Below are 14,127 nucleotides of genomic sequence, written 5' to 3' on the forward strand. Positions count from 1 at the left end.
AGAAAATGCTTTATAAATTTAAAGATCGTGGTTTGTTCCTTTTAGATGTTGTATCACGAACAAAGTTAGGGAATTACATTTGAAAATATTGCATAATATAGGGTATATCCTACAAACCTGTTTATCTCAAAATTCGTGCCTGTTGATAATGATTGTAGTTTTTGTAAGACAGAACAAGAATCTTTTTTTGTGGTTGATCATTCTGTATTACTTTCTGGAAAAAGTTTTGAAAATGATATGTTATTTAAAAAAAACACATACAATTACACTTGAAGGGAAACATACTGTTACATATTTTGAATGTACTGTAAAAGATAGGAATTCATAGCCTGACGTGGTCATACTCAGATTCTAGTCAGAATGTGAACTTCCCGACCTCGAATTTTGTGGGCGGGGCTAAATTCGGCTGGCATCCAGGCTAAGGAATTCATGTAATATTGTTAATCTCTTTATTTTATTAGGTAAGGTATATTCACAAAGCAACATGTTCCAAATCAACACCATGTTTTAAACTATTCCAAATTGAAACGGACTTAAATTGGTAACAAATAAGAAAGGTATTTTAATAACTGATATCTACTCAAAATGATTTAATTAAGAACTCCTGCTGTCATTATCATTAATGAAGTTTGCAAGTCTGTCACTTCTTTACTTATCTTACATATCTTTTTATATGTTTCTGTTTAAATGGTTACTTTCATACTTACTTTCATGTTATATTATTTGCACTTATTTATGCATAGTTTTATGTTTACGGACTGTGATGACAGAATTTTTGTAAATTGAATTCTAAATAAAAAATAACTAAAAAAGACAACAGAATATCATAAAAGTCTGTCAACTGTAGCAAAGACGACTACATGACTCAACAAACGGGATGTGGCACATAGAAACAGGTGTAAAATGATAGACTTTTGACGATTGGTGTGATCCAGGTGGGACAGCGCTCGTTGGGATGGGGGTTGTCCAGTCGGTAGCCTCGGATTATGAGATCCTGCAGCCATGCTGGCAGAGAGTCAGTGTCACCGTGTAAACCATTAGTCCTGCTACTGGTACACCAGCTTGTTGTGTCCTGCTGTGAGACTAGTGACTATAGTGGCATGTGTCTGTAAACTGGACAATGTTGTCAATAAACATTACACTACTTTCTTGATGTAAAGTCACACCACAACACAGGCACTCAAGCATTTTTAATGTATTGTTTTGGCATTTCTCTTGAACAGACAGTTGGATTGTTTGGTGAGAAATGTCCACAAAGTATAAACAAAATAAATAAAAACCTTCTAGTGACTGTATCTATAACAAAGAATCTCTTTTCAGTTTGATAGCTTGAGAACATCCGTCCCTAGTGTCTGTACACTTATAGCTCGATGAGCACGATCTAGCATCAGGGCCCTCGGCCTTCCTCGGGGGATTTTAATCACTTGTGTTGCATTAAAATCTAACACAAATACATTTCAACTATGCAAGTATAATAAACAAGTGCTAGCACTTATTTAACAGAGCAAGAAGAAAATTAACAAATGATGGTAAATATAAATGTCACTGGGGTCAGAAGTCATGTGAACTGGTGCTGCGCCATTTGCATCATGATAACAGAACTACACTGCCACCAAGTGGACTGTCCCAAAAACACATATTACACTTATCGGTCGTGTGCCTCAGTGGGAAAATAATGCAATGTTCAAAAGCTGAAATACAGGAAAGAAGGGGTTGAGAAAATAACTGGTAAACACAATGTTTTAGAAGATGTTATACATTTATTATTGAACCAGCTTTTGAAATCCAAAAGACAGGGTAAGGGATTTAAAAAAAAAAAACATTGCACTACTTAATAAAGTATTACTAGTAATAACTCTCATACAAAATGTACAAATGTTTGTTAAAAATGTCATTATCATCATAACAGGCCTTCAAACGATTTTGGTTACAGATATAATACATAATGAAACTACTATGATGCCATTTTATTGATAGTTTCATAAAGTTTAAAAGGAAAACTATTCAAAACAACCCAACAGCTTGCATGGAAAAGATTAGCAAAATTAATTCATAAGCACTCATACTGGTCGCGCCATTTTCTGAAAAGACATAAATAGTGGGACTGAGGTAATTGCTATTGTACCAACAACAAAAAGTGTCCAACATAACAACATGGATGCATAATATACGATTATGGTAAAAAAAAGAAAGGAAAGGGGGAGCCTTTACACTCGGTGGAATAAATAGATTTTCCTTTCTTTGTCCCATCTTTCACAGCCCTATCCCCACTTTATTCCTCGCCGATTCACAAGCAGGTGTTGCCACTCTCTGCAGGCTGTGAATATGTGTGTGTGTGTGTGTGTGTGTGTGTGTGTGTGTGTGTGTGTGTGTGTGTGTGTGTGTGTGTGTGTGTGTGTGTGAGTGTGAGTGTGTGTGTGTTTATGAGCCCTGGACAGAATGAAAGAGTTTGAAAAGACGCCTGTATAGTGGTACCAACAAACATTTAGGAAAATTGGCTGTCCAAAGATTTTGACTATTTCATTGTTATTACATCTGGTTATAATTAAGCATTGACATCTTGGCTAGCAGAAGTTGTTGTTTCTAATAGAGTCATTATAATTGCAGTTGAACAGTATCAGTCAATTTTAATTTCTGTGTGTGTATTCTTGCGTGCGGGGAGGTGGGGCGGGTGGTGAGAGAGGTTGCGGATGGGGAAGCAGGAACTGAGGGTCACTGGAGCAGCGAGGGAAAGGCATAGGGCACCGGCAAATGTTGCATTGAACATGCTTGTAGCATCTGGAAAAAGGGTCAATAGGAAGAGGAAAACCAGAAAAAGACAAGAGAAACGTTTTAAATGCATGTTCTTCTCACGGTTGGGATTGTAATGTGACAAGTCAGGCCACAAGATGGCAGCCAAAACCTGGAAGATTAACAAGCCCCTTTACAGTTTTTTTCGATTGCTAAACGACAGTGGGCAATTTAAGACTTGAATGCGATGCGTTTGTAATTATGTTCAACGAGACACTGAACCAGACAACCAAAAGCAAACAACTGGACTTGCATGTGCGTTATTGGTTAAATGACAAGTGGTGCTCATAAGTTTATGAACCCATGATAAGTTGACTAAAAAGAGGAATACACAAATCATCTTTTGGAAATTGATCTTAATTCCTTAATTAAAACACTAGGAAAAGTCCAACCTTTAAGGACACCAATTTAGCAGTAGAGCAGTAGGCTAGTTGGAACCAGTTACCTGCAGGATCTGTGCTGGGCTAAGCTAATGCTGGAACCGTCAGACAGCGTTACAGCACGCACGGAGATGAGAAGGGTATGTATGGACTTGTCTAACTCTGGGGGTTACGGTGAATAAGCTAAAGTCCCAATAAGTCGGCGTGTTCCTTTAAGCTAAATAATAAATTACTAGGGGTGGTACGGTTCATGAAAAAACATCCAAACCGTTCGGTCCGCTTGTCTCGGTTCGGAACGCGCGTGTGCCACACGGTTCAACACATGCGCAATGTGGCCTCGTGCCCGTCAGGTGCCCCGTATGTGACCTCAGTGTGTTTCCCTTTCGCGCGAAAGAAGAGGTGTGAACAAGTTACCAACAAAACGTACAGCGAAAGACCACGCAAAACATTTCAGGCCGTCATGCCAACCTGTAGACATTTTAACATCAATGTACGCTGGAACGATTTTTCACTCGCTGAAGCGACTGCTGTTTAGATCCTGTCGGGTCTCTGCAGCAGGCGGGGCGGCTCAGGGTGGATGCAGGAAAAAACGGAGAGGAGACGTAGCCTATACAGGAGGGCCTGACAGCTACAGTCGTGTGTAAGTGCAAGGATACATCCAATAAGTACTTTATCAAACCGTATGTGTGTCCCAGCCCAGGATAGGAAATGAACTAACAATGTAAACTGTTTTTATGTTTAACGTATTCTGACTTATTCAAAAGAGCTACCTGAAGTTGGCAGTTTGATAAATGCAAGTTATTTCAATTGATATTCTGTAATATTTCAATCTTCATGTGCAAAAAAAAAGGCACATAAGTTCCTGTAGATGGCAATACACATTCTCCTTTTTTTTGCCAAATAAATGAAAAGCTTGTTGAAATCACGACAATGTCTTCCCTCTTGCTGTATCAAAATCTCAGCTAGCCTTCCTCAGAGATGGTCTTAATAATGTGCTTAAAGTCAAGTCAAATTCAGTTTGTGCATGATTAGGCTACATGATATAACTATTAGGGCTGGGCGATAAATCGATTTTATCGATTAACTCGAATGTGTAGTCAACGTGGATTTGTTTAAATGAAAAATTGATTTTCTCCTTAACATCAGCCGACGCTCCCCTCTGGGCTCCCGTAGCTCCGAACGGGGCTCATCCCTCCCCCCACGCGTTTACCATAGAGACACAAACAACATGGAAGCGACAGGGACTAACATTAATTATTTTCTTAACCAGTCGTTTCATTACTTACTTATCCGTAATCTCCGCCGAAATGACCGGCAGCTCGCGGTGCTGTGTGCTGACCTGACGGAGCTCCATGCGGGGCACCAGAGGCCGTGTTGAGGAACTCTTCTGCGGCTCAACACATCTCCTAAATGCCGCTGATACGACCGAGCTGTGACGGAGGTCCGTAGCGGCTTAAACAACTGGTAATCGCCGCTCTGTGGCACGGAGCTCCGCTTCGACGTTTGTTTATCGCTACAAAGGAGCTTGCTTCAGGTATGCTACATTCAAGAGACCATGGGATGTTAACGTACGTTACTCAGCAACAGGTGAAAACAGGGGCAAGGTTGCGCAATAACGTTAAAATTATTTGACCTTTTAGCGAGGAACGAGAAGTGAATTACCTGTATGTGTGAAAACAGCTTTATCTTACGCATCTTTTTTGTTGTTTATTGAATATATAGCGCCCCCAAAAAAAATAATATATATATATATATATATATGCCCCATGTGTGTGTGTGTATGAGTCAAAACAAAATAAAACTTGTTTTGAACAATTTCTTTGTCATCTGCAGATTGGTTTTAAGTAGGGGGAGAAAAAGAATCGAAGAATCAATTTAAATCTTAAATCGGATTTTCTTTTTTATTTTAATCGGGGATTTTCTTTTAAAAATCGCCCAGCCCTAATAACTATATAATTATTTAATACTGTATCCTACATTGTGGATAATTAAGCTATATACAGTATGCTGAAGTATATTTCTGGAGTGTTAAAGATTAAAAGAAAAAACAACAAGAACCGTACAGAACTGAAAACCGTGACCCTAAAACCATGATACGAACCGAACTGTGCTACTCTACCACACCTATAAATTACTGCTATGTAATGTACCTATCTCATTATTCTGTGGCTAACAGCAAAACAGATCTGCGTGAAGTCGCAAAGTGACGCACGTGCAACTCACATCTGCACTTGACTCACCTCGGGTAGTGACACATCCAAAAGGGAGTCAGGGATTGCAGATGTTGGGTGTTGAAATGAGGTCACTCAGAATCACGCTGGACCTCAGAAGCATCGGCTCGACAGATAGGACAGGTCCGGTTAGCCTGGAAGGAAGGAAAAATAAGGAGATAACGGTTAAACAGACCTTCAGACCTTCTCCGATTAATACATAATAGATACGAACACCACAGCTGAAACAAAAAACTGTCTACTGTTAAACTGTCTACTTATTGAAGGCATTTAAAACAGTAAAATATAAAACAGGCCAGTACTGAGATAATAGAAACAAGCTCAGGGAGCTATTGTGACAGACTAGTGGTTATGAGAGCATTTTCGATTCCAAAGTGGTAGTAGGACCCCCCAGCCACAGAGACTAGATATCATCTTAGATTTTGGATATCGTGATATGAAATAAGGTTTGAAAGGCTGCATTACAGTAGGTGTAAGTGATGTAAGTGATGTCATTTTATGAACTTACCAGACTGTTGTAACTGTTCTATTATTTGCCTTTACCCACTTAGTCATTATATCCACAATACTGATGATTATTCATCAAAAATCTCATGGTGTAAATATTTTGTGAAAGCACCAATAGTCAACACTACAATATCGTTGGGGTTTCGATATCGAGGTATCTGGTCAAAAATATTGTGATACCGTATTTGATTTTCTCCATATCCTATTGGGATATCAAGGCCCTTCCTGCTTAGGATTTTAAGAAGTGCAGACAGCGCTGTTTGTGGTATGTTGAATTCTGCAGCCCACTCTGCAAGCCCACGTGAATCATCATCATTATCATCTTCCAAGTCAGAACATTCTCCATGCAAATCACAGTCATTATCACAACCAGGCATATCACCTGGCACCCACTTTTCAGAATCCAAATCATCAAATGAGGAAATGTTAAAATCATAAAAAAAAAAAATCAGAGGAATTTTCATCTTCTGAATCATTTGATGAATTCTCAAAACAGTTTTAGCTATGATTACAGGGGATAGGGGAATGACAAACTCTAGAGTACAATTGCAAATAATAGTTTGTTGAAGCTGGTATTAATGTGGCTGATTTTACCAACTCTTCTAGTAGCCTTCAGTGTGATCCGTACACTATTTGAAAGATAGCAGTAGTCTCTGATAAGGGCTAATGCTTTGCACTAGAACGACACCCCTTCTCCAGAATGGACCTACCAGCCCACTTATTCCTAGACCCAATACAACATCAACAGCTACAAAAAAAATTTAAATAATATCACATCATTGTTTTGACAACCAAGTAATTAGTAAAAATTACACCCAGTCCTATGTATGCTATTACAACAAGAACTACTAATATCATCACACCTAAAATCACATTTGTTTCTGGAAAAGACGTAAAGGAAGGCACATTTTTTAGAATGTTGAGATGTAACGTTAGCCTACCATCTCTCTCTTTCTGTCGTGTTCACGCTGCGCTCACTTCCTAGTCTAATTTTCTCTTATAACCTAGCTAGCCTATTACAAAAGAACTAATGACTTGAGACGAAAATCACCAAATTCACCGACCACTGATCTAAGTCCATTCTCTCCCAAACAATGATACAGCAGTTGGCACGTTCGCGGAAACCGGAGGGAAGGCAACAGACAAGAAACAAGCACAAAATATTAGGAAATCGTCACACAGAGACAAAATGCTAGCCTCAGCGCTTCAGCCCCGTGGAAGTGAGAACATTAATGGATAGAAACCCTAGCCGCTAAAACTTTGCTGACATTCACATGGACTTTCATCAGTGTTTTTGCTGTAAATGCAACAAGTGCAACCATTAAAATGCCAACAACTGGTAAAAGCCGAGACATTTGCATTTTACAGCTTTTTTTAAACAGCTTGCTAACTATGCCTGTTCGACTGCCTTGCTAATGTAGCAGGTTGATTGGTCGCTATATTTTCAAATCACACTTACTCTCTCTGGACCAATCAGGAACTAACTGCATGCTATAAAGCAGCCAACGTCAACTGGCGGCCACATCCGGCCCGCCAAAGCTTTAGTCTGGCCCGCAGAATAATCAGGAATTCACAAAATGTAAAGAGGAAAAAATGTGTTCTGTTATTTATCATTTCAAGCATTTAGAGCAAAAACACAGGCCCCTGTATTTGCATCTCTAATCACATGCCGGGATTCTGTACAGCGATGCCCGAGCTCCACACACACGGCTGAGCCGAGATGTGTGACTGGGAACGATACAGAGAGAGTTACCAACGCCGCTGGTGCAGATGAACTCACGCTGGTCTCTTTTCTGTAAATAGGCTACAAAATAAACCTTTGTGAGTAAAAAGTCAATACTTATCAATGCACTCACCTGTGTAGACCGGCATAAATATGTAGAAAGGGATATTTCAATCTGCTCTGTCTGCTCAGTCCACTCTTGTCCACCGCGCTGATTTACGCAAACACAGCTCTACTCTACAAACACAGCTCTACTCTACAAACACAGCTCTACAAACACAGCTCTACTCTACAAACACAGCTCTACTCTACAAACACAGCTCTACAAACACAGCTCTACTCTACAAACACAGCTCTACTCTACAAACACAGCTCTACAAACACAGCTCTACTCTACAAACACAGCTCTACTCTACAAACACAGCTCTACAAACACAGCTCTACTCTACAAACACAGCTCTACTCTACAAACACAGCTCTACTCTACAAACACAGCTCTACTCTACAAACACAGCTCTACTCTACAAACACAGCTCTACAAACACAGCTCTACTCTACAAACACAGCTCTACTCTACAAACACAGCTCTACTCTACAAACACAGCTCTACAAACACAGCTCTACTCTACAAACACAGCTCTACTCTACAAACACAGCTCTACAAACACAGCTCTACTCTACAAACACAGCTCTACTCTACAAACACAGCTCTACAAACACAGCTCTACTCTACAAACACAGCTCTACTCTACAAACACAGCTCTACTCTACAAACACAGCTCTACTCTACAAACACAGCTCTACTCTACAAACACAGCTCTACTCTACAAACACAGCTCTACTCTGCAAATAGTGAATTTTTACAAACAAGCTAAAACAAAAGCTGTCGGTTTTTAGTCTGTTTATCTTAGTTTGCCGGGAATCTGGAAATTTGGACAAATTCTTGTAAACCTCACTACTGGCTGAACAAACCAAACTCTCCGCTGGAGCGGTAAATCTATGGAGGTATTATAAGACCAAAACAGATGCGTCTGGCTACTTAATATACACGTGAATGACGCGATCGTTATGTTCGAGTTCTTCATTGTTGAGGATGATGATGCTGGTTTATTATTTTGCAACAGCATCTTTCATTGCAAATGAGGCATACATGACGAGTGCATAGCCTGCTTATCAGTCCATTCAGCCTCTTTGACAGTGACATGTTTACCTGACAACCACTGTTTCTTTCTGCAAGCCTTTTCCACCAATCAGGACGCTGCATACTACAACAATGTTTCCATAATCACAGACTTTAACCATCACTCCTCAGTGAACTGCCTCCTTTTCTGAGATCATTTTCTAGTTTAAGAGCCAGTTATCATTATGGAGTTTCCATGTTTTTTTAGGAGTTTGCTCACACTAATACATGTAAAAAAAAAATAAAAATAGAATTAATTCAGTAAGAAAGTGAAAATTTCAAACAAGAATAGGCGTATTAGGTATAAATTCATTTTATTTTCTTTATTTGAAATTCCGGTCCCCAGAGTGTCTGCTTAGGAAAATTCTGGCCCTTGGAAAAATGTAGATGATGACCCCTGGTTTAAGTAATCGGCCGTACTATTGTAGGCTCCGTGTAGCTGTACTATCGGCACTATTGGTGGTGTATTGGTGCGAAGCTCCCTGACGGGTATGTATGTATACTAGAGGTGTGAATCTTCGCTGATATCCTGATTCGATTACGTTTATCAAGACAGCGATTCAATTCAATTCAATATCTCGATGCGTCAAATACATTTTTAATATTAAAGCCATATAGGATATTTAATTCATAGCTTTTCAAGCTTCAAAAAAAAAACATTCTGCAGTGCTCTAATACTAAATAAATTGGATACATAAAACTACAGCACTGAGCACATGGCACTTCCTGTATGTGCAAAACATAACAGAATATGTAAACAGAAAGGTTGTTAGGCATACATTAAATTGTAGCAGAAATTGTAACAGAAATAATCGATTATGGCCCGGACGATTATCGATGCAGCATCGTCCATGTCCACGATTCGATGCATTGATTACTTGATTAATTTCAACACCTCTAATGTATCCCAGTTGGCATCGCGTGTATATAAACTGTTACTGAATTTGGTTTGTTTGTGCACGCCAGGTAGAGTTTAGATTCTCTGCCCGAGCCCGGGCTGTCCGCCACTATCCTGGGCCGGGCCCTTGATCAAGCATTTGTGTTTTTTTTTGTAATCATTAGGCTACTATAGAGTGGGGGGAAGCTATGCCATAATCAGAAATATTATATATATAGGTTATATTTAGGCCAAAGTAACAAATGTGTCCAAAAAGTTACAAAAGTTGGACTTCAGTTACAAAATACAACATGTGTCATGCGCGGAGTCTCCTCCTCTCGCACGCATCACACTTTATATAGTGCTTTACAGGCTACTCAAAGACACAAAACAGATACAGCAATAAAACCAACACATAAAACAAGCATATTAAAGCAATTAAAACGTGGAGTGAAAGTAGATTTTTTTTTTTAAATCCATACGTATTCAGTCGGTCCGCTATTGTCTGTCGGGCTTTTTTTCCGTTTGATAACAGCCGTATTTCCCTTTTTGCATTATTATTGCATATGTTTCAACTCCTCGTAAATTTCTATTAGAAGCTGCTGCTCAACGGGTGAAACATATGCTGCACACGTCTTTTCCATTTCTGCATCAGTAAATCTGTGATCGATACCATGGTCTATTTAAGAAATCCGTGAACGAGCACTTATCCCAGCTATGTACACCTGGCTTGACATAGCTTCACCTACTTATCCTGGCTCGGCAAACGTGCAACCGATTGAGCCGCGATGATCACACTAAGTCAAGCTGCGCTTTTTATTTATCCTGGATTTCTTTATTCTACTTTTGTGCAATAGGCCCCATGCTTTGTACGCCTCCAAGCGCCTTTCAGCGCCAGGGTGCCCAACTGGGTGTCCTACAGGCGCTGTATTTGAGTGATTGTGACATTGTGCTTTGCCTTTCTATGGCTTGCCCGTGCTTATTAATATGTGTGTCGAGATTTGGGTCTATGTTTATGGGTTTATTTATTAAATTATCCTAGCTGCCTAAAGCCATTATTATTTGTTACATTTATATAGCGCTTCATCATAGACACTCAAAGCGCATTTCTAACACCACTAATGTGTAGCACCCACCTGGTATCGATACATACAGCGCCTTACGACGCCAGACCGCAACATATTAGTGTTTATTTATTTAGTGGTTATTTTAGTGATGGGGGAAACCGGAGAAAACCCACGCGATCATGCAGACTCCACACAGAAAGGCCTGGATTTGAACCCAGAACCTTCTTGTTGTGAGGCCACAGCACTAACCACTGGGCCGACATTATGAGTAAGTGATTGTTGGTTAATTTCTATTTCTTTTGTTTAAGTTCTGATAAAAAGACTTTCATTTCTGTTAAAACTTTATGATTTATCTTTTAATCTGGGTTATTTTTGTTTGGCTTTAGGCAGCTAGGATAAAGTGATTTTTGGTTCATTTCTATTTCTTTTGTTTAAATTGTGATAGACTTTCATTTCTGTTGAAACCTTTATGGTTTATTTGTTGTTAATCTTTGGTTATTTTTGTTAGGCTCTAGGCAGCTATTAGGTCACCCTTGCTGCCTAGATTTGCCTTAGATTGAAGTTGTTTTTCATTTATTTTTGGTTTATTGATTTACCCCCCCCAATAATTGAATGTTCTTTCTCCCACAGTTGCTGAGTGCTGAAGGTGGTGGTGTTTGTATCCCCGGTGGTGGTGTCTCCCTCCTGTGTGCTGTGTTTTCCCCCTTTGGTTTATTTTGAGTTTTTCACCATGGTGTGTGTGTGTGTGTTCACGTTAGGGCTGGGCGATATATCGATATTATATTGATATCGTGATATGAGACTATATATCTTCTTAGATTTTGGATATTGTAATATCGTGATATGACATAAGTGTCTTTTCCTGGTTTTAAAGGCTGCATTACAGTGAAGTGATGTACTTTTCTGAACTTACCAGACCCTTCTAGCTGTTCTATTATTAATAATTATTTATCTAAAATCTAAAAAGTGTGAAGATATTTTGCGAGAGCACCAACTGTCAACTCTAGACTATATCGCCGCAATATCGATATCGAGGTATTTGGTCAAGAATATCATGATATCTGATTTTCTCTATATGGCCCAGCCCTATATTAGAAAATATGGGACGTAGAAATAAGCGCTGAAAATGTGTAGAAGAAAAATGTAACAATTTAAAACGATGGAAAAAACTAAAACAAACCTTATGGAGCTTTGATTTCAAAAAAGGTATTCCTGTTATACAGTATTTATGTTTACATTTTATCGTTATTTGAACAGCTGAGCATTGAACCAGGTGAAGAAACCTGTTTATTATTTATTCATTTGATTTTGCAACTGTTCACTGAAATAGCCGGTTTCTATGAAACTACATGTGACAACGTCATATTTGGCTTTGACTGAACATTTGCTCTCACTTTGCGGAAAAAATATCGGGATATATCGTATATCGATATTCAGCCAAAATATATCGGGATATGACTTTTGATCCATATCGCCCAGCCCTAGTTCACGTGTGATTGGGGTGATCCTGAGATCCCACACCCCTTGACCCTGTCCCTCCACTGGTAAGGCCTCAGCACTCCTCTCCCCTATTTCAGTGTGTATGGTATTTTAATGGTATTTTATACTTGATGTTTTTTTTGTAATTGTATAAATAAAATTATTGTCTTTAACGGAACTACGTCTCTGGCTTCGTGCATAAGTCGAACCTGGGTGCTTTCTGTATTTTGATGGTTTAACTATCGAGCTAGTCAAATCCTATTCTGGGGGTGAAATTCCCCGTTGCCGGTGTCTTCCTGCCGGTCCACACCAAAAAGTCCCACTCGCCACACTAACAAGTTCCCAACCAAATCCTTCTAAACAATATTTTAAAGTCAACCACTCAAAATATGCTCAAAATATGATTGATATTGACATAATAAATGAAACTCGTCTGTTCAACGCCATGCTTTAACCAAGTTTAATTACCAAAGCTAGCTACACAGTTAGCTAGCTACCTCACTGGTTTACATTCGCTAAAAGTTAGCTTAGCTAGTTCCTGTCATTTTAACTCTCCAAAAAAACTTTTAGTTAACATAATGTGGTAAAAAAAAAAATCATCCCGTTTAAACTTTACAGGCAGATTCTTACCTGCCTTTTGTCCACACGACACCGTCTTGAACTTGCGAGGATCCTTGTCGGACAGCAGACAGTACTAGCTACTCAAAGGCGGCAAAGTAGCAGGGAAGACTTCTGTCTTTTGCTCGGTGCATATGTCAATGACTCGGTGATGGGCATAGATATATATGGGTGATGGGGGCGGAGCTTTCCAGATGTGCGCTGCGCAGTGCAGTGTGCGCACTTCTTACTTTAGGGTGAACCTTATATACTGTCTATGGGGTGAACCAGAGTTATATGGTGCGTTCTTTTTGTCCACCGAAGTCGATTTACGAGTTGTTTTCCGGAGTTATGAACCGGAAGTTGCAAAAAGAACGCCACCGAGGTCGTACGGTCGTATATACAACTCGTCAAGTCGTCTGAACTCAGAGGACCCCGAGTTCACTTTCAAAGATGGCTACGTCGTGCATCACACGTAGTAAACATTGTGGTTTTCTACAATTTTAAGCACTTTGTCTTTGTTGTAACCAAATGAAGAAATGGCACACACAGGCGCGGATTAATGCACAGGCTTTTGAGGCTGCAGCCTAGGGGCCCCACGTGTGCAGGTGGACCCGGATTAGCCAGACAATTAATTATTATTTTGAATTTACTTGAGCGCGAAAAAAAAGACCCTAATTGGCCCATAAGAAACATTTATTTTTTAATTGGCCCATTGTTTTTTCAATTGACTCTGGGCTGGCCAAAAAACACTTTAGTCAAAAATATCACATAGACTATTTTTTTCCATACACCCCCTACTTTCAAATTGAAATGGACTAGTCCATAACGGTGCGCGGCGCGAAAGATAAACACAGTGACAGGAGAGCTGGGAAGTACACAAACAGAGACGAAGCAAGATGAGTCTAAAAAAAGAAAAAAAGACGCCGATAAGTATTTGGCAACGCTGCCAAAGATGACAAACTTTTTTTACGACTACTGTTGGGGATACAGACATGAAGAACAACGGTCCAAAGCGATGAATATACAGCAGCAGCTAGCTGTGAAGTGGCGCTAGGTGAAGATAACGTTAACCAAGACAATGAAGAGGACAGCATATCTTTAAACAGCACCCTCTTTGGGATTTCTGCCTGCATGCAGTTTCGGGTGTGCATCTGCCAGGCTAGAACAGTAAAAGAGATCATGGAGAAGAAACGCAAAGGAGGTGCTGAGAAGCTGCGTGGGAAACGAAACGCTGCCAAATGTGTCAATTGACAGACATGTTTTGGCCAGTAGCAGGACCTTCATCAGCTCCCG

General features: G+C 39.7%; 1 long non-coding RNA gene across 1 annotated transcript; it reads right to left on the reverse strand.

Moving 5' to 3' along the window:
• Window positions 1-1,731: 1,731 nt before the first annotated feature.
• On the reverse strand, window positions 1,732-13,088 carry LOC114571118 (uncharacterized). Its single transcript, XR_003694616.1, has 3 exons — window positions 12,865-13,088; window positions 5,411-5,535; window positions 1,732-2,778 (listed from the first exon to the last, which is right to left on the reverse strand). It is a non-coding gene; the product is annotated as an uncharacterized LOC114571118 (long non-coding RNA).
• Between the last annotated feature and the right edge of the window lie 1,039 nt (window positions 13,089-14,127).

This window comes from Perca flavescens, chromosome 2, assembly GCF_004354835.1.
Source record: "Perca flavescens isolate YP-PL-M2 chromosome 2, PFLA_1.0, whole genome shotgun sequence".
Taxonomy (NCBI): Eukaryota; Metazoa; Chordata; class Actinopteri; order Perciformes; family Percidae; genus Perca; species Perca flavescens.